This window comes from Papaver somniferum, chromosome 8, assembly GCF_003573695.1.
Source record: "Papaver somniferum cultivar HN1 chromosome 8, ASM357369v1, whole genome shotgun sequence".
In the NCBI taxonomy this organism is placed as follows: domain Eukaryota; kingdom Viridiplantae; phylum Streptophyta; class Magnoliopsida; order Ranunculales; family Papaveraceae; genus Papaver; species Papaver somniferum.
The window spans coordinates 79,019,041-79,041,320 of NC_039365.1; the positions used below are offsets into that span (position 1 = coordinate 79,019,041).

The 22,280-nt window shown below is 35.8% G+C and overlaps 1 pseudogene; it reads left to right on the forward strand.

Annotated features, from left to right (window-relative positions):
* The first annotated feature begins 314 nt into the window (after window positions 1–314).
* On the forward strand, window positions 315–3,098 carry LOC113306543 (annotated as a pseudogene).
* Window positions 3,099–22,280: the final 19,182 nt, after the last annotated feature.

The window sequence follows — 22,280 nt, forward strand, 5'->3', positions numbered from 1 at the left end:
AACTGAAATATTAATTTTAGAAAAACGGTAATCGCAGGTGTGAAAACGGTTATAACGGGTCTAAATAACGCCATTTTCCCCTATTTATCGGTGTTATTTAGGTAAGCGTGTTGGTGAGCCTCACGGGCACGGTATATGGGCGTGAGCGTTATAACGGACGTTTTTTCGGAAAAAACGACCGTTTTTCAAACCTTGCTTTAGTCTAAGCTTTTCCTATAAAAAAAGTTCTTAAAAACGCCAAAAAAAAATGAAAAATGAAAAAATAAATAAATTAAGGAAAATCATTGTTTCCCACACCACACTTCCCAGATGCAAGCAACTCGTTCCTACCCTGATGCCAAAAGCCTAAAACCTCTGGAGCAGAAGTGCAGAACCAAAACCCTAACAAGTTTTCCTTTCTAAGGTCCAATTTCATTGAACCCAAACCAAAATTCCAATCTTTTACCTTGGTGAATGAAGGAAACAATGGTTAAAAACTCGAGATTTATTCGTCCAAACAATAACGGTGATGAATCAAGTCCTGATTTGTACGTAGCCAACTGTGGACCAACTGTTGGTATATCTTATGAAGAAATTGAATCAGTGTTTAGTAAATTTGGTGAACTCCAAGGTGTTTATCCTGCAGATGAAACTGGTGCCCGTGTTGTTGTTTCTTACTTCGATGTGAAATCTTCTCAAGCTGCTTTTACTGCGTTTAATGGAAACCCTTGTCTTGAATTTGGTGGTCGCCTTCTTCATATTCGTTACTCCATTCTTCAACCTATTTCTCAGATTAAAGATTCTGTACCAGTTGCATTGGAGGCTTCAGAATTGCAAATTCCAGGCCTGTATTTAGTTCAAGACTTTGTTACTGCTAAAGAGGAAGAGGTTAGGAACTTTAGCGGCACATGCGTCTGATATTATGTGAACTTTCTTTTTGGGTTCGTTTGTTGTTATTTTTCATTCGTTTTTATGGTTGTTTGTAGGAGCTCCTTGCAGCAGTGGATGGTAGACCTTGGAAAGGTCTTGCAAAAAGAAGGGTTCAACATTATGGCTACGAGTTTAAGTATGAAGTAAGTGATTATGGCCGAAAATTGGTCTGTTAAGAAGGAAATTATAATTGTTGAATGTTGGAGATAACCTGTCAAAGCTTTACTAGCTTGAACATCAGATACCTAGCCTAATTTCTTTGTCATGACCGTCGAACAAGAAGTAGTCTATAACTACCTTTTATAAATTGGTCAGAAGCAGAAACCATTAGTTTGTAGTTATGTTCTGTAGTTAACGATTGTGTTAGATATTAGACGCGGTACTTTATCTTCTTCTTAACAAACCAGTGGAACAACAGTTTTATTATATTCTGATTTTAGTGCACTGAATCCGCTCTAGTTTCATTGCAGACAAGGAATGTCAATACAAACCAGAACCTGGGTGAACTTCCACCATTTATGTCTACTGTACTTCAAAAGATCTCGTCTTTCCCTTACCTCGGTGCGGGAGATGATATCCTAGACCAGCTAACTGTATGTACTCAATGTTCATCCGTCATTTAACTTATATATGTTGTATACGCGGATCTGGATATATCTGATAGATTTGTTACAGGTTAATGAGTACTCACCTGGGGTGGGTTGTCCCCACATATAGACACTCATTCAGCATTTGAAGGATTAATCTTCAGCCTTTCATTAGCAGGACCTTGTATTATGGAATTTCGGAGATATCCGCAGGGCTCTTGGCGTCCTCCATCTGGTTCCGGAGTAGAAGATAAGAAAGGAAATGATACTTGCTCAACTTTCTTACGGAGATCGCTTTTCCTCCCTCCTCGGTCTATGCTTCTGTTGTCTGGTGAGGCACGGTATGCTTGGCATCACTATATACCACATCATAAGGTATATGATCAGCATCCTGGGGTTGTCAGAGTTTCTAGATGAACATTTTCTTTTTATATGAAGGTCAAGTTAATAGGGCTAAACACCATTTTAGACAATCACATTGCTCGCGTTACACAAGATACAAAGAGCAATGGAAACTAAAAGACCATCATGCCTCTCTCCCTGTGATTTTCCCAGGCATTTAAATTGTTCGAATGACTGGTTAACACGAAAACCTAGCCACAGTGGTGTATACCAGATCGGTTCTTATAAATTGCCATGCACCACAAGTTTTAGCATTATTTTATTATATTTTTATCAGGTGGTGGCTACAACCACCCAATGACTGAATCATCATACTGGATATAGTATGTATATTGTCCTTAACTGGTTTGTGTATTGATGTTGCAGGTTGATATAGTTAAAGGAGAAACAGTAAGAAGAGGCGCAAGGAGGGTTTCCTTCACATTTCGTAAGGTTTGTTTGCCCGACCACACACACACACACACCTCTTAAGTGATTTAAATCACCGGTTCTGGAATTTTGAGGCTGCAAAGATCAATGCGGAAAATTGCATGAATTAGGCAAAAGATAAGAGGATTAATCATGTACAAAGTCCACTTCCATGACGAAAATGAGTTACACCGTTGCTTGAACTGACTGTAGTTATGTTGGTTCATGTAAAAATGTAGCCGTTTCTGATGAAACTATCAACGAGTGAACGGAAACACTAATTTAACTTCATCTTTCTTTTTTTATTGTCATTGCATGCTGAAACTTTCTTGTTGGAATGAACTGATTAGCAGTGTTGCCCTCTACAGGTCAGAAATGGACCTTGCTGCTGTGAATATGAGCAATACTGTGATTCTCAGAGATCTGACAAGGTGGATAATTGAGCTTAGGAACTGATATTCACATCAGATGTGGTGGAAATCTAAACTGGGTTCTGTAAATGCTGTGTGATTTCACTCTAGCAATTAACGTTGAGATTGGAAGCTGAACCCTAGGAATCCCTGCAGCTAATTTTGTAGCAGCCTATAGGCTGAACGATGTGGTTTTAAATTGGTACAAGGACTTATATCACTTGGAAACTAGTTAGGGATCACATTATTGTTGATGTTAATGGACCAAAGCTTTTCCAATCCTCATTAATGAAGTAAAATATAATGAACTGTAGGGTATAGTTGCAGCAACCAGCAAGTACATGGTTACCTTTTGAGTGATCATGTAATCATCTATATGTTTTGAACGACATGTAACACATGTTACATGAATGTTCACCAAAAAGAAATGAGAAAACAATGCTGGTTGACTTCTTTTGGCCGACTTTTCTAGAATTCTATGAATACATGGTTGCAGGGTATGGGTGCGGTAAAAAATTAGTGCATTCCATCGCCTGCAACATGAATTTTTACCATTTTAACTTGTTGAAATACAATGATAAATTGAAAATACACTAATATTTAGTGAGTACGTGAAAAAATTAGTTTACAGTTGGTTTTATCGATCAGGCCCACGAGAAAATAGTACACTAAAAGCAAAACACCCAAATCCGTATATTTCATCTGATCCAGTCCGCAATTTGAAGGGTGGATATCCGATCCGTTTCTCAGTGGACTGGGTGGATTTCTAAGATCCGCAATTTTTCACGGGCTGGACGCGGATGAGATATCTAAATTCGTTACACAAACGTTCACGCATGAATTAAAAAGAACCATTTTTTTCGAGGACTACTCAAAAATGGCGGGGAATTATTTTGTGATAGAAATGTCTACCATATATTTATAAAGGGTGTCCTAAAATGTGAAAATGACTAACCTACCCTTCACCTATATATATAACCACCTCCTCCCATCACCACCACCTATATATATATATAATCACCTTCTCCCATCACCACCGCCGCTCACCACCACCTACCACCACCGACCACCTCAAATCCCCACCACCGCCACCTATATATAGCTTAATTTACATCATTAACAAAACAAAATCAAAATCAAAATTATAACAAACCCATTACTTTTCATTCGTTTTCCGTTGAAAAAATGAGAAGTAATCATTAAAATGAGTTGAAAATGGAAGTTACAGAGAAAAGTTCGGCTAGGAATTATGTGAAACAGTTTTTCGAACTAGCCGAAATCAGCTTTAATGGAGTTTTTCTTTTCAGAGAAAAGTTCTCGCAATTTTTTTTTCCTACCGAACTTTTAGTTCGGTTACGTCACAACTCTTTTTCCTTTTTCTCCTAGCCAAACTTTTAGTTCGGTTATGTCGCAATTTTTTCACCTAACCGAACTTTTTTCTGAAAACATATATATTGAGTTCGGTTTCATCGATTTTTTTTCCCCAGCCGAACATGTGGTTCGGTTACGTCGCAACTTTTTTTTCCTAGCCGAACTTTTTTTCTGAAAGCAAAAACTCCATTAAACCTGAGTTCGGCTACCTGTGTTTTCAGAACTATTAGCCGAACTACACTTGCAGATGAGTTCGGCTACCTGTTCTTCAGATGTCCTAGCCGAACTCTATTTCCATGGTCGAAATCAGTTTATAAATTTTTCATTTTTTCGAAAGATTTTGTCAATTCAAGCAACATTAACTAAATTTGAAGTATACCTAAGTACCCAAAACCCTCATTTCGAAATCAACCATCTTAAAAAAAAAAATAAAAAAAAATAAACACCTTCTTCTCAAAGATTATTCTTTTAAAAACGCCCAACTAATTAATCTTAATCTCACTAATTAATCATTATACTAACACTAATTAATCATTACACTAACTAATTTAATTACCAAGGACAAGTTTGGTATTAAAAAAAACTTAGATAAGGGCTAACTCGTTATTACTTCTAATATCCACCCCAAAAAATGGAGAGTATTCCCTCACCATTTTTAAATAGTCCCCAAAAAACGGTTCATTAAAAACCAACCTGAAATGTGTGGTATGTTTCTGATAACCAAATATTGCCATACATGAACTTTTGCCGAAGTAAAAACCAACCTGAAATGCATGGTACGTCTCCGCGCCTGTCTACGATGTGGTTGGGTCACATACATTTTGTATGTGGTCTCTATTTATTTTCTGACACCTATTTAACTAAAAAATCTGCCCTCTCTAAATCCCTGTAACTGCTCTATTTTTTGAGAAAAAATACGAAGTTGAAAAAAAAGATAAACAGTTAGGTAATAAAACACTTTTTCAAGATTTTACCTACTTTATCAGACGTGTTAATATTTAAAGAAGGGCCACATACTTGAAATTTTGCTGAAGACGGTGAATTTTATCCTGATTTTTTTATACATTTCCATATATAGTGAGGAAGAACAAGATACAAGGATTGAAAAATGATATGACAAATTCCTCAAACAAAATCAATTTCAAAATTGAATATATCATGAGGATTGAAAATGGTATGACAAATTCCTCGAACAAAATCAATTTCAAAATTGAATATATCACGAGGATTGAAAATGATATGACTGATTTCATCAAACAATATCAATTTCTAAATTGAATATATCATTTGTGTAGTTATTTACTAGTAAGATTAGATTCATGGCATGAAATATTGCTAGTTACCAAGTTGTAACTCGTAAGCAAGATATATTTACCAACGAGAAGAATAACTCCCAAGGAAATTAAGTGCATCTTTAAAGTACATGCCGCATTCAACTTATCTACGTCACTATCTTTTCAGAGTGTACATTCCTTTTCTTAATCCTAACTTTTTCATCTGATACAAGATCCGAAAGAAAGCCTTGCAGTACGGAGGTTCCACCACAAGGAATATCTTTTCATGAAAGTACTCTATTTAAAGATGTGGTCTACGAGGCGTAATACATATAAGTGAATTTGAGTATAAAGCTCTTTAAACGACAGATTAAAGCTGACAAACGAGATAAGTTTAATTTCTTTTTCTCAAATCCATCAATTCACCCGCATCTAATAAGCTCATTCGTTTTTACTAGTAGATGTCAAATCTTCCGGATAATGGAACCGATACAGATGGAAATCTCGAATCCGTAATATTAATGTTCGGAAATTGGGTTAAACTAGAGGATGAAAACAGAAACAGAAGAATGGTGTACTCCTGACTTCAAGACTCTTTCGATTCTTTTAGACAATATATAGTTCGACCTTTCCCAATTAACTTGGCGAGTACAACAGGTATTTCGAATTATGCCTTCAGGATTCCATGAAGCCCTAACACTGCAATCGAATTCATGGATTGTACTTCCTTGACCCGACCACAAACACATTGTATAAGGTTATGATGATGTTGTTAGAGAAGAAGAAAACAGATTGATTTGATGTGTTGGGATGGGAGAAAACCTTCGCTATTTAAAGAGGATTTCATGCCTATTGGAGATGTCTCTTCATCTCCAACAGATGCTTTCAACAAGCATCCATTAATGGTATCTCTTCAGAGAAACCCTATGGGAAAAGACGCGATTGTAGAAATTTCTGGAAACCGGAATAGGTTTTGAAATTCACCCCCGAATAGCGGCAAACATTTATGAAAATATCCAACAAATAATGGATCAGACACAGGCGGTACCGAGTTTGCATTCACCCATCCATTATTCACCCCTACAATTAGGACGAGTCTGCTTTCTAGTCATGTTAAAGTAGGACATAACATGATAAAGCAAATTTGAAGTAAAATAAAAAACCTCATATTCACATAATTTTGTTACATCACAAATTTAGTGTTAGTTAAATGAATTAGTTGTTATATTAGTTTAGTTAGAAATTTGTGTAGCCTAAATTGGCAGAGTCAAAAAACATAACTTATTGATTATGTTCAATCAATTGCTTTGGTAAATTGTTAGGATTGGCAGGGATATGAATTTATCCCGTGAATTATTATATAATCGACGTTGTTAGAGCACTGCTCGGTTGAACCTACAAGTTTTGCTATCTCAAGCTTGTTGTCAATGTTAGTTGATCAAAACTATATCTTGATTTCTAGTCTACTAAGTCAAGTCTCGGACTAGGTATAAAAGTTGGTAGTTGAGTATCAGACATCACTCTCGAAGACTGAAGATCGACGAAGATATTTGGAGAACTTCATCAACAAGGTATGTGAAAATTGTACCATTTTATTTACTCAAATGCATCACCATTTTATCGATATGAGACTATGTTGTATGACTTATAGTAGTTTTATTGCTAAAAAAGAAATTTCAAGTCAAGCTTGTCTTGTTAAACATCTCGAAACATGATTCAAGAACTGGATGTCCAAAGGCCCTAAACAATATTAGTTCTAAACAATTTATTGTTCAAGAATTTTTTGGATCAATTGAAAATTGCCTAAGCAATGATTTTTATCATTTGGGAATATTTCAAACATCAAAGAGAGAAATTCAAAACTTCTGATATTTAAACTCAGGGTAGGTTGGCGAACCATCTCGCAAACCATAGATATATGAGTTTCTGGAATACAGGAAGGTTGGAGAACTAGTTCACAAACAACAAGTTCAGAACGAGATAGTTCACGAACCATGGTGATCTGAATTTTCTATATTGGTGAAAAAGGATAACAGTTGGCGGACCCAATTCACGAACTGTGTCCATATGAGTTCACGAGCCGAGTAGGGTTGGTGAACCCAGTTCAGAAACCGTAGCACCCTAACTCGTGAACTATGCCTTATGGTTCACGAACCGTTTTACCAACGGTCCCAGTAAACTTTAACGGATGCTCGAAGACTTAATTTTTAAATATGTTTAGCATCACTTTGACTCTTAGAGATACCTCTAAGACATCATTGATAACTAAAACACTTGTGTATTTGGATCACAATTAAATTATTAAGTTTTGAAATGAACATCAAATTGCTTTAGCTCATAAAGCATATTTTCCAAAAATCAGTCATTATACAGCTTCCGTAGCCGGGCCACTGTACATATTATTCTATATGCTTTTAAGACTAATTCTCACATGCTTACTTGAAAACCTAATCGGAGTTTCATCTAAATAAACAAAGTGTTTGCTTGAGTCACAAGTTATCTTAGCTTGAATTTTAAACAACCCTCAGTTTTGAACATCTATAAACAGAGATGCTCTTTCAACTGGAAAATTCAATCCCAGACATTTAGTATCCTAGTTGATAGATAGAGTCGTCCTCTATTGACCTAGTATCCTCTGAAAAACATAATAATATATATGAATTAAAGACTTCACTTGGAGATTCGTGAAGCCAGGTCCGACTATCTTTACCTTAATAGTTCGTGAATCCTAATCTTACTTTTTCTGTTATCGAGGTTCTCGTAATCTCGTTCAGGAAAGATAGATAGAAATCACAGTTTTTTCGTCTCAGACTTTGTGATTCCTCAAGATAGATATATGAAAACTTCTCTTAATTAATTAGTTCAAGATTGTTCTTGAGAGGTACTTAAAGATTCAGGCTTCTCAGTTAACTGAGTGTAAGTATTCCATATTATGAAGTTTGCTAGCCTTGTTTATTACAAACAGATTTCCAAGCCTTGATCTTTGATCTAAAAATAAAATTAAATAGGATTATCTGTTAGAGACAGATTGGTATCAAAAGTCTTCACTTAGGTAGAAGCAACTCTTAGGCTCTAAAGGACGTCAGCTAAGGGAATCAATTGCATAGAGTCTTGCAAGGTTTCGAGAGACATAAGGAGGGTGAATTCGGTACCAACTACATTACATTTCGAAGTCTGATAGTAGGCTAGTGTTTGTAGCGGCTTAATATAGTTTGGTGTTCAAATCTGGACGAGGTCCGGGGTTTTTCTGCTATCGCGGTTTCTTTGTTAGCAAAACTTCTGGTGTCTTGTTTTTTTTTCTTTTTTCCGCATTATATTGTTTATCTTTATAATAGGATTTACACAAGTAGTACATATTCAATCTTAGTAAGTCCATATTAATTTTGATCGATTACAAGACTGGTTCTGGTAAAATTTGTATCTTGAAAGATGATAACAAGTTTCATACTTGACAGAATTCCGATTGGATTATTTGGATACGATTAGATTGATCTTAGATATCGATTTTTTGATCGTGCAAGTACTCTTCGTAACAATCAGGTTCACGGACTCCATTTTCTAGATTTTCTGATTGGGAAGAGATAGAGATACAAACTCCCTCTCTTTCTCTCTCTCTCTCTATATATATATCTATGATCCTGCAATAGAAAATACTCTTACTTAACACTTCAATAAAGTCAATATTTCTATTAAACCTCTGAGATACATTGGTCCCCTACAACTTACTTTACCTTGTATTTCTGACGAAGACAACTATTACCTCACCAAAATTCTAGATGAATATGAAATCAAAGAAGTGGCTTTTCAGATCAACTCTTGGGATGACCTGGTCCATATGGATTCCAATCAGGTTTACATATATTAAAAGTGCTGGGATATAGTACGTAATGATCTTATTCTAATGGTTCAAAATTTCTTTAAAAATGGTTTTTTGTTGAAATAGATGAATTTTACTTACTAAACACTTACACCCAAAACAGAATGCATTTAATTTCCTTATGACATCAGACTCACAAGCCTTTACAACATAAATAACAAAATAATATCAAAACTGACGACCAACATACTGAGCATTCCTTTGAAAAAACCATTTCTCCTTACCAAGCAGCATAAGTGACAACACAACCATAACTCAAGAAACTGTTGACCAAATGAAGAAGCATAAGAGCAAAAATGGTGAGATAGATATTAAGTTTGACATGTTGAAAACTTTTGATAAAATTGGATAATATTTCCTTATTGATATCTTGAATTTTTTTTGTTAATCTCACAAGTGGTGCAAAATGGTAGAAAATGCATAAGGACAACTTCAATTATTATACTTCTTCATGGATCTCGTTCTTCTTCTTTCAACCCCGCTAGAGGATCATATAAGGATATCCTATTTATCCATACTCATTTATTCTATGCATGGAAGGGTTTTCAAGAATGTTATATAAATCATAAAGTTTCCATAAAGGCATCAAATCTAGTACACATGCTCCTTCAAATCATCCACGATTTCAGCTCAGTCTCAGAAAAGTCATAAACTTTAGTAAATCCACTGTGTTATTTTGTAAATATATATGTCTGGATGAAAAATATCACATTTGGAGTACAAAAGATAGCCTTAATGTGAATATTTGGAACACAAGTGAGTTAAAAACTTAATTTCTTATTAGCTGAGTAACTATGCAGCCAATGCGAATAACAATGATAAAGTTAAACAAACTTATTACAACAATGAGATGAAAATGAAATTCAAATAATTTCAATCAACGGGAACAAGATTATATTAAGGACATCTGGCTCCCCAATGAAGGTACTGATAAGATACATTGTAACATTACAAGATATGGGAAATTTACAGTTCAGTCTACTTACAAGGCTCTAACTCGAATATTTTCTCAACACATTTCAAGTAATGAAGACTAAAAATTCTGTTCAAGATATGGCATCTAAATCTGCCTTACAACGTAAATATATTTTTCTGGACATGTCTAAATGGAATTCTTCAAACAGGAAACATAAGACATATCAACACGCAAGATTACGCATGTCTCTGTTGTGGTAATTAAATGGAAACTGATTTCATATCCTAGTAAATGTAATCTTTCTAAAGATATATGGTTTACTCTTCTCCCAGAAGCCTTGCATTCTCAACAACAATTCAACTCTTTATATAAATGGATAAACACCATATCCTTTAAAAATACTAACTCTGTTTTGATTGCATCTGTGATCATGTGGCAAGTCTGGAAACATGTACATATGCCTTAAAGCATTTGAAAATCAAAATATTAGCCCAAACTCTTAGATTAACTGCATCAAAACTTATTACACTAAGCACGATATTCTGAAGAATGAAGGCAAACTGCGTAGAAGTGGACTGTTCCACAACATAATTGGATTAAACTGAATTTTGATACGGCTTTTGATTATAATACTAAAATCGCAGGGTATGAACTAATAATCAAATATGATGCAAGTAATAACTTGAAGGCCATGGTAATGTTTTTCTAAACCTAGATATCCTGAGCACGCTAAAGCTCTGGTAATGCAAGAAATAAAGGTTATATGAATGTTATGTTAGAATGAGATTATAAATCTCATTGAACTATGGTTTCAAATTTTGAGTTGGGTAAGTTGGAATATCAAATTCTTATTGCAGATATTATTAGTTTGCTTGAAGATGTTAGTGGTTTTGAAATGCAACAGTGTAGTTAATCCTTGTAATAATATGGGAGAGGCTCTTGCAAAGTATGTAAGATTCCATGATCAGTGTCGATTCTGAGAATTTAATCTTCAGTGAAAGGAGATGGTACCTAGTATAAATATACCACCAACTTTTTCGTTTTAGAACCTGTATCGACAATCCCTTGTAAATCTTGAAGTATAAATCAATAGAAAAGATCCTTGTACCTCATTATAATACAAGTTCAACCTAGCATGTACCTGAACTGTGCACAAACCGAATTCTAACAAGATCAAGAATCGTAATCTCTATTTTAAGACGCAAAATCACAAGAACAAGTCTTGTAGGTTCTATATAGTTTTGAGCTTAAAAAATGTCTAGGTATTTATAAACGTAGTACTTTTGATATTTCAATCATAAAGATAAACAATATAATTCAGAAAAGAAATAACACCAGACAACAGAAATTTTGTTAATGAGGAAAAATAAAATCTTACAGAAAAACCTCGAAAGATCGTCCAGCTTTAACACCGCACTATGTTAAACTGCTACATGCACTAGCCTATTATCAGACTTCGGAATGGAATGTAGTTGATACCAGATCGACCTTATAAGAAATTCAGCTTCAGTCGTGCTCCTTATGTCTCTTAGATCTCGCAAGACCCTGCGTACTTGATTCCCCTAGATGATTTCCTTTACAACCCTAGGAGTTGCTTCAACCGCGGTAGAGACTTTTAAATTACTTGCACTCTAACAAATATCCTATAATCTCCTTCATAAAAATATTCAATCAAGATACTATAAATCTATCTACTTATGAGGAGTTTGGATAACTTACTCTCTTCCAAAAGGTTATGAAGAATCCTAATTGATTCTACCTCACACAACCTATCTAAGTACAAATGTAAAACCTGTGGAATTAAAAATTCTGAGAGGAAGAGAACTTTATAATTCCAACCAATCTTATTCCATAATCAATGGTTCTTATATGGTTGTATATCAGAAAAGACGAACCTTAGAATAAACAAGCATTAAGATGATCAAGAGTATCAAGAATTATCGGGTAAAAAATGGTCTGAGCGGGCTTCCCGAATCCCTTAGTGAATACTTTAAAAGTCGTAACCTAATAAGGTTTCACAAGGAAACCTAGGTCTTTAGAGGACGAATCTAGCCGCAACTAGGACACAACTTGTCCGGATTGAGATCTAGTATCCAAAAAGTTTTTTATTTATAATGATGAGCAAGACTAGGTAACTTACAATTAAAGATAAGTTCCTGAACTAGTTCCCATGTTTAAGAATTACTTTGATACCAAGTAAGCTTACCGTCCTAATATAGATTGATTCATGTAGGAATGTTAAAATTTTACCTTAAACTATAAAAAAGAATGTGCACCCCGCATATCTATCGATATAAACTCAGTATACCAAAATGTTATATCAAGAACAAAATGTTATATCAAGAACAAATTGTTATGTTGTCCATGAACTATCAAGAAATCATGGAGTTGGATAACCCTCAAAGAGAAAAAGCAGTTCGTGAACTGTACAAAACAGTTTGCGAACAAATAGTCATCTTGGAGTTCAAGAAATTTTTATGTCAACAAGTTCACGAATTGTCCAAATCAGTTTGTGTACTTCAATTACAAAAAGTGTCTAGGAACCACTTAAAATCAACAAGTTCGCATATTGACCAAACTAGTTCGTGTACGTCAATGCAACTTGATGTCTCGTATAAAATTCTTACACAATATATTGAAAAATAAATTGTTTTCAACCTATTATGCGATAAGTCCTTTAGAACTTCAATTGCTTTAAATTGTAATTCGAGATCCGTCAAGTACTAGCTTGAACTCGGAATTTCTTCTTTGCAATGTTCACCATAATATTAAAGTCATATGACATTGTTCTAGTAAATAAAATGGTTGAAAATACGAGTAAGTTGGATAGTCGGTCATCACATACCTTTATTAATGAAGTCCCCTTTCTTCAATCTTCAATCTTCAAGGGTCAATTGGTGAACTATGATGCTCAACTACCATCTTTATTTCTAGTCTGAGACTAACTTTAGTAAACCATAATCAAGATATAGTTTTGGTCAACTAAATTTGAAAACAAGCTTGACATACCAAAACTTGTCAGTTTGACAGAGTGATGCTCTAACACTCCAAGTTGTATTAATGTTTTCCTCTATGAAGATAGCAAACTTGTGTAATTTCTCCTTGCTTAATGAATTTACTTTTTCAATCAAAATACTAATAAAAAGACTAGCATTCATTTTGCAATTTTTGTGTTACCGCATCCTTGTACAAAACCATATGGAAACGTAATCACCTACTTAGCTAATAGGATTACAACCTAATTGAAGCATCAAATCTATATTACTGTTTTTAAGAATAAAGATTACATAAATTAACTCAAACCACTAACCTGAACACTCTGATATTCATAATTAAAAGTTCTCGACTGATATAAATAAAATAGTATTGTTTCACAATTAAATATAAAATACATACGTAAAAGATATACAACATCTAAAGCTACGAAAACGAAAAGTCTTCTTCCCGTGCACCATCTCTTCTGGCAACGAGTGAGTACATCATTTCAAAGGGGTCCTAAGTATAAACATAAATATCTTCCTAGAAATCACCAACATGTTATTGAAAGATAAATAAGTACAAAAGTAGAAGAAAACACTAAACACCTTTTACACCAAACAATCTGCACATAAACACAACAATCGACATAACGTCCATACGAGTAGTTCCCTCGGATATCAATATTGCCAATACCGCTAATAATAAAATTGTAAATACCGCTAATATAATATTGATAATATTGCATGGCCTCCCATGCTATTTAGTATTATTGCAAATCCCGCTAATAAGGCTTAGTGAGAAGTTGTGGAAAATCACAGACACTTCTCGCAGGAAAAATATACCACGCACATTACTCCTCATGTTAAACATGGTTCTGAAATTACTATTAAACTATACTGTAATTGAACAATCAAGCATAATATGCATACATCTATCTTTCCCCCATATATCAATATCGTATATATAATATTTCCACGGCATCCTGTGCTAGTAGAATATTACAAATTCCGATAATAAATACCATAACATAACATTGTCAATTCCCTTAATAAATAGTATTGCCAATCCCGCAAATAATGACTTAGCAAGGAACTGTGGTGAAACATAGACATTCCTCGCGAGGAATTTAAAAAAAAAAACATATTACACAACATACTCATTCAATTATACATAAATATGCTTTTAGAATACAAAGATAAATCATGCTCGTAGATAGAAAGTGAACTTAATGATCATGAGAAAGGTATTTAAGTTCCCACCTCTTCTGATGACAAGCCACGCCTACCTTGCGAACCTCAATCCATTTGTCCATCCATCAGTTTGATCGTTGTTAATAATGACCAATGTTTTTTCTTCTTCCCTTGATCAATCAGCTTCAACACAATCACTAAATCTATCGATTCTTCAAGTTACCAGGATATTATTTCACTCACACATAATCTAAGTTCAATTCCTTTGAATTAAAGCGCCAGAGAGAAGAAAAAATAGGAATAGAAGAGAAAACAGAGAGAGAAGAAAAGAGAAAAATGAATCTCTCTTCAAATTGATTTGGAGATAAAACCAAAGAAACTTTACTGAGGCAACCAGATTCTTAGATATTGGAGGCCGAGGGGAATTGATGTATAGGTTAAGACTTGGGTGCCCTGAGCGAGTACCCAATTGCCTTAGTATTTTCCTGCAAAAAAGATTATATTACCTTCACGCAATACATATGATTTCTTCTTTTTCCGGTATCCGAATGACACGTTCAAGTAGTCCACTTTGCGTAATTTTTTTTAGATCTATCAAATGATACTAGTTTCATTTCCAGATTATTGTTTGATTAATTTTTTGTAGCAAAAATGTTTCTACAACAATCCTCGAGATTTGTATGTGAAGATGAGATTTCAGCCGTTGGATAATGATTCTACAATTTCCTCGAGATGCATTCTTGATATAAATTGTGATTTCTGATGATGAAATATGAATCGTTGGATGATTCAGTAATATTTCTCTTGATGCGTTCCTGATGGGTGAGAGTTTTCCAGATGCTTGATGAATCAGCTCATCAATAAATTTTGTTCTTCAATAATTATTGGTAGATGAAAGTGAGGTGTTACCTGCAAAGACACTCTGATGCCTCAATGAGTAAGAGCTCTAAACAGGTTTTTTATGGAGAGAGAAGGATCAGAAGTGTACCTTTACGGTTGAAAATTCTACCTCTATTTGTAGGTTATGGAGGAATTGTATCTAGTCCAGTCTTCGTCTAGATACATTTGGCTATGTATTTGGACCAAATGATTTCCAGGTTCATCCTGGTTTAAACCAATTTACCTTTTTTAGGATCTTCAACTTCCAGGTTATAACTGGTCTTCTTAGTAACTGATTCCTTCTTTTCCTAAGGATCTGCAACTTTCAGGTTTGAATGTGTACCTGGTCTTACCAGTAACTGATTCCTCCTTTTTTTAGGGATTTCTAACCTCCAGGTTTGAATGTGTGACTGGTCTTTCTCTTGTAGAAGGATAATTCTGACTGGGTTATAATCATCCTTCCCCATTTTTTACCCAATGGCCCAATACTGGGTGGAATTATTGGGCCGGGGCACTTGGCCCATATACCAAACTATATGGTACAAACATAATTTTTTTTAATTTAATATTCATATTTAAATAATCAAGTCAATAACGGCTTAATCTTCTCTTGATCGATCAAATAGCGTTGGCAAGTTTATGGGTCTCTACAACAAGTTCCTTCCCCTCTAAAAGGCGGACTTTCATCTGGAAAGTCACACAGAAGGGACTCCTTACCTTTAGCTTACTCAACCACAGGAAGATCATACCATTTTCCATTTATGCTCATTGCTTCCAGAAACAACAAAACTTGTTATTTTTGAATTTTTGACAAAGCCTCATAGGTATGGCTGAAACTGTACACCAGCTTAGCTAGAAGCCCGAACAACCAAAACTAACTACATAGAAATCTCACCCAATTATCACCACCGCCACCTGACCAACCAACTTCAACACCCACTCCAATCAACCCGATAACCAACACCATATTAACATCATTCCCCTTACCAACAACATATATCCAAATCCCACACAGATTCACCAGCATCACCAAAACACTATAAATGGAAGTGGATGAAATAGCATGGTCACTCACTTGTTTCACAATGTGGCATATTAGGCTAGCAAAAAATGCAAATACCTACTACAAGATAAGGTAGTTTTTAGAACAAGTGCTCTGAACCAGTCTACTTATGCATTAGGAATACACTTGGGCCCAAACTCATCTCCCACCACCTAGTGCAGAATCAACACCAGTTAAGACCCAACATCATCAGACTAAATGGATGCATAATTTCAGTAGGATGATTATCATCAGCAGGGGAATGGGTGAAGATAAACATACATAGTGCTGCAAAATGACACCTAATCCAAGCGGGTGCAGGGATCATATGCAGAAATCAACACTGAGAGGTTTTAAAAGCAATGACATCACCACAAGGGATCACAACGTCACTCATAACAGAAGTTAGGGGATTCTATGGGCAACCAGAATTCCAATGCGAAAGTACTTTTTTGAGGAAGATTCTATGTCAACAGTGAACTTCATCAAGATAGAGAAACAACCGCGGTACCTAACAACGTGATGCAAACTAAACACCCTCCAACAAATCCCAACTGCCAGTACCATTTATGCCTACAAAAATGGCCTAGCTAACAAAGTTGTAGCAAATTAACTGCACCAGCTGCCAAGCTCCAACACCTTGGTATGAGAATACGAGAACTCAAGATTTACCGTGGGCTCCCCCATCAACGGTTTTCCCGAGAAAGAGGACTTGGTGGGACCCACAGAACCGCCAAACATCATCCCTACTTTTATCTGCTTGCGGGCCCATGATTCCTTCGAAAAATGGTATCTGATGACCGAAAATGATTTACCCACCGTGAGCTGGGCACCGGGGATAATCCCATGTGAGACATTCACGGTGGGCCCCACCCAACCCTAACATCCCGCCACTGCTAAACTCCCGTGGGGTATACAGTGACTGAGTCACACGGGATTATCCATGGTGCCCAGCTCACGTTGGGGGTAAATCACTCATCTGATGACTACCTTGGGGTAACTTTCCCCGATATGTAAGTTTGGTTTTGTCTTTCAGTATTACCACATAAAAAAAAGCATGACTTGTGTTAAACAATTAATAGGGTGGAGTGAACAGGAACCACCCAAGTAATATAAGCAACTTGATTTTACAATGTGGTGACCAAGAAAATCCATTAGTTTAACAATTTCAATGGCAAGCTAAAGAGAAGCTGATAGAAAATAAATATCACTCATAATCCCTTAGTTTAACAATCCTTCTCTGCTCAGATTTAGTTAATTTTTGGACTAGATCTGAGATGATTTCTTATTATTCCTTGTTTTCTAGGTTAGATATTAGTTTAGTGTAGTTTTTATTATGTTTTCTACTTATCTACACCGTTATGGTGGTTTTATCTACTCTTTTGAGGTTTCTCTTCACTTTAATGGCGATTCTTGGTTATTGGGTTAGGTTTTAAGATCAATAGTGATGTTCTCCATGCTCTCCAACGACGAAATCTTCATCTTGGTTGTCTCCGGCGACGAAATTTTCATCGAAATCTTCATCATCAACTTATCCTGCGTCGGAATCTCCATAGGTGATCTTTTTGACGATGGAATCTTCGTCACTAGTTACAAGAGATTTGAGTAGATCACTCCTACTTTGGGAGCACATCTTTCTATAGAAGAAAAACAAACTAAATTGTTGGATGTTAATTCCGAGAAAAACCATCTTTCTTCCGATTTAATCGGATCTTATTCATACTTGTATTTGTCTTACTCCGGTAATCCTTCTCTTGTCGGATTTCTCGGTATTGCACTTTTACGGTATGTTCGTGTTACTTTGTATTCTCTTATTTTCAATCTTAAACTCGCTGTGACCTAGAATTGTCATTAATGAAAAGGTTCCTTGATTATAGAAAAAAAAAATCTGGGGTCCAAGTAGATTAATCTTATTATGTAATGGTCTACTTTTAAAGGTTCCACCTATTTGCCACCCCTAGTTTTCCTATTTTCCGCTCTCATTAATTGCGATCCCCAATTATCCTATTTAATACGCATATATTTTCTCAAATATCCTAATTACTACCTCTTGACTTTTTGTTTACACCCAACAACAAAAACATCCTAATACTAAACCAACATCAAAACCCCCAGTCACGATTAATCTCCCACTGGAAACCTTCATCTATTTCATCTCTCCCACGGATCAGCACCCTCACCCCCGTAGAAAGATTCCTTCAAAAATATTATTCTTCTATTTTTTGATTTTGTACCAAAAAGATTCCTCCAAAGAAAGTGGAATGTTCAAGCAAAATCAAAACTCGAAAAGAGATAAAACTAAACCTAAATTATAATTTTTGAACGTGTGATTACATATACAAAATCACGTCAAATTTGATTTAGTTTGTGTTATTGTGACGAAGAACTAGTCATTTACTTTGAGTCGACTTGTTTTAGAATGATTGACGCGATTTTGAAAAACTACCACATTTTTAAGATGAGTTAATCGGCCATGAATAATCGATTTGTGAGTGTTTTAGTCGATGATGATAGCTGAACATGTACTACCGTCGCGGTTCATCTATGAACAACTTGAACAAAAAAAATTATGATCTTTAGTCGTCCAGTTCCGGACGCCTGGGAGTGGTTGTAGTATTCCGCAACACGATAATCCATGTGTTAGCTGCATGAATTTTGGTAGCAATGAGGGAAAAATAGTATCATGACAATAATGAAACCTCCAACCAATTCACAAACCCAAATCATTACTAATCCCAAGATGAATATCTTATCCTGGAATTGCCAAGGCATCAACAATCCGAATACAATACATCATCAAAAAGGGATAACATCATTACACAAGACCGATATTCTTTTCCTTTCTGAAACTTTATCCAATGAGTAACATATGTCAAGACTTGGTCAATCCCTTCAACTCCAAAACTTAACCTCGGTTCCCAGAGTTGGTCGAAGATGAAGATTGTGTCTCATGTGGAACAACCTAAACGTTCAGGTTCTACTCCAATCCCAAAGTTGCATCCATGTTCTTATCACTCCTCCAGCCCCAACACAACCATGGCTTTGCACAGGCATTTATGGTCCTCCACACCCGGATGCAAGAATTGATCTTTGGAAAGATTTTCCATCAATATTCCCTAATATCAATAACTCAACCTCCTGGCTACTGATAGGGGAATTTAATGACATAATGGACCAATCGGGAAAAAAAATGAGGAAGACAAATCACATATAGTCAGACTCAGTCGTTTCTAACAATGCTAGATCAAATAGGATTCATTGATTTGGAATTTCGAGGAGATCCATTCACTTGGAAAAACAATCAGCAAGGTCAAGACAACATCATGGAAAGACTTGATAGAGAAATTGCAACCCAACATTGGCGTACAACAAACCCCCATGCAGGAGTTACTCACCTTTCGCGAATTGCATCTGATCACGCCCCCATCCTGTTGAACACCAAAGAAATATATTGGCAGGGCAAAAAAATTACAAGTTTGAGCATCTCTGGCTTTCACATCCTCAACTCAAACAAATTATCAAATCAGCATGGACTCAACAAAGTGATCCAGATTCTGCCCTGGACCTACAACTACGTTTAATCACAACAGGAAAAACTCTAATAGAGTGGAACAAGGACACTTTTGGACATCTTCCAAAATTAATACGCAAATCAACAACACAAATTCAGCAGACACAACATCAGTGTGCTGTTCAAACTGGCGAGGAACTTGATTACTGGATAACTCAAGAAAAATAACTACGAAGTCAACATCTAACCTTACTCCAATGACATGCAACATACTGGAAGGAAAGGTCCAGAATACAATGGCCCAATCAGGGGATAATAATACGACTTTTTTCCATACCAAAGCAACCATACACCGAAGCCGTAATAACATCAAGCAACTACAAGATCATCATAACAATTGGGTCAGCGATAAAGATCAGGTTATCCAGATCATCCTGGATCACTTCACCTCTCAATACACGACCCCAAATACAAAAATAAATGAGGATCTCTTTAAGGATATCACTCCAAGATTGACATCAGCATAATGTGACATGCTATTGGCAGAGGTAACGGTGAAATAAATCAAGCAAGCTTTGCTCTCCATCAATTCTGAAAGCGCTCCTGGACCGGACGGATACACCAGTAAGTTTTTTAAAGTTTTCTAGGAAACCACTCACTGTCAACTTATAGCTATGGTATAGAGTTTTTCAGATCCTTCAACATTCACCCTCTCGTGAATCACCCAAACATAATGCTAATCCCAAAGGTAGACAATCCAACAAAACCATCCCAATTCAGACCTATCAGCCTATGCAATGTCAGTTACAAAATCATATCCAAAATCCTAGTCAACCGGTTACGCCCCCTCCTCCCATTCTTAATAAGCCCATATCAAGTGCATTCGTACCTAAAAGATCAATACATGATAATATAGCTATTGCAAGAGAGTTGTTCCACCACATCAAAACTTCATCAATCACTAAAAAAACCAAAATAACTCTAAAAATGGATATTCAGAAAGCCTATGACAACCTTGATTGGGGATTCACCAAAAAAAACTTTTACAAAACTGAGTTTTCCATCAATATTTTTGGAATATATCATGTTATGTATCAACACAGTCACTTACAAGGTCAACATCAACGGTACTCAATATGGATTCATCACACCTACCATGGGTATTAAACAGGGTGATCCCGTATCTTCCTACATTTTCATCATATGTGCGGAAATTCTATCAACAAATCTTGGAAATCTCGAAGCAAAAAATTTGGTTCAATGTCTCCGAGTATCAAAAAAGGCACCACCCATTCTACATCTAATGTATGCAGATGACCTTCTTATCACTTCCAGAGCGACCCGGGAAGGTAGCATGCATCTAAAAAGGATTCTTCAATCATATAGTTCGTCAGCAGGACAAATAATCAACACAACGAAATCAATAATCATAAATCATCTGAGACTGCAACCGCAGAACATAGACTCTCTACACCAATTTTTCGACATGCCAACCACATCAATTCCACCTATTCTATTAGGAGTTCAATTCAAACACGGAAGAAATTATCGACACATCTTCGAACCACTTCTCCAATGATTGGCTCGTAAAGCACAGGGATGGATGACAAAATTCCTTAACCATGCAGGAAGGCTTATGCTCATTAAAACATCTTTAACATCGACCTGCAATCACCTTATGAAAACCCAGCTTTTCCCCACCCATGTGAACAAGTAAATTGATCGGATCGCTAGGAATTTTTTCTGGGGACATGATTCATCTGTTAAAAAGCTACATCCAATAGGTTGGAACAAGCTAAACATGCCAATAGTGGAAGGAGGACTCGGAATTCGAAAGAGTAGCCATCACAATAAAGCTTTTTTCATGAAAAGGATTTGGAACATTCACGATCAGCAACAGTCCATTTGCACCGGCCTATTCAACGAGAAATACCTCCAACATCAACCAATATTCCAAGGTACGATCACAATTCCTTCTAACGCCAGTCATCAATGGAAACAAATGACTTCTCTTATACCTTTGATAAAACAACATTTATTTAACCAAATAGGAAATGGTTCGGATACTCCCATCCAATCTAATTGGATATTCCACTTTCAAAACCTTGATTCTACGCAATGTTACCCTATACAATATGTAACTGATTTAATTGATCCATTTTCTCATAACTGGAGACATGATCAGCTAAACAACCTCCCACAAAATGTCATCCAACACATTATAAATATCCACCTACCTTCTGACAACATTCTAGATAAAATAACTTGGCCCCATTCTAAATCAGGAAAATACACAACCTCATCCGGGTATAGTTGTCTAATCAACAAGATAACCTAGCACACCCAAATCCCCTCCCAGCAACCAAATTTTTATGGACCTTACCCTGTCCTCCCAAAATTCAGCTTTTCTTGTGGAAAGCTATAAATACATGTTTACCAACCTTGTCTATGCTACATCACATCAACCTATCCACCTCCAATCTTTTCCCCGATGCAACTCCGAGCCAGAAACAACTGAACACATG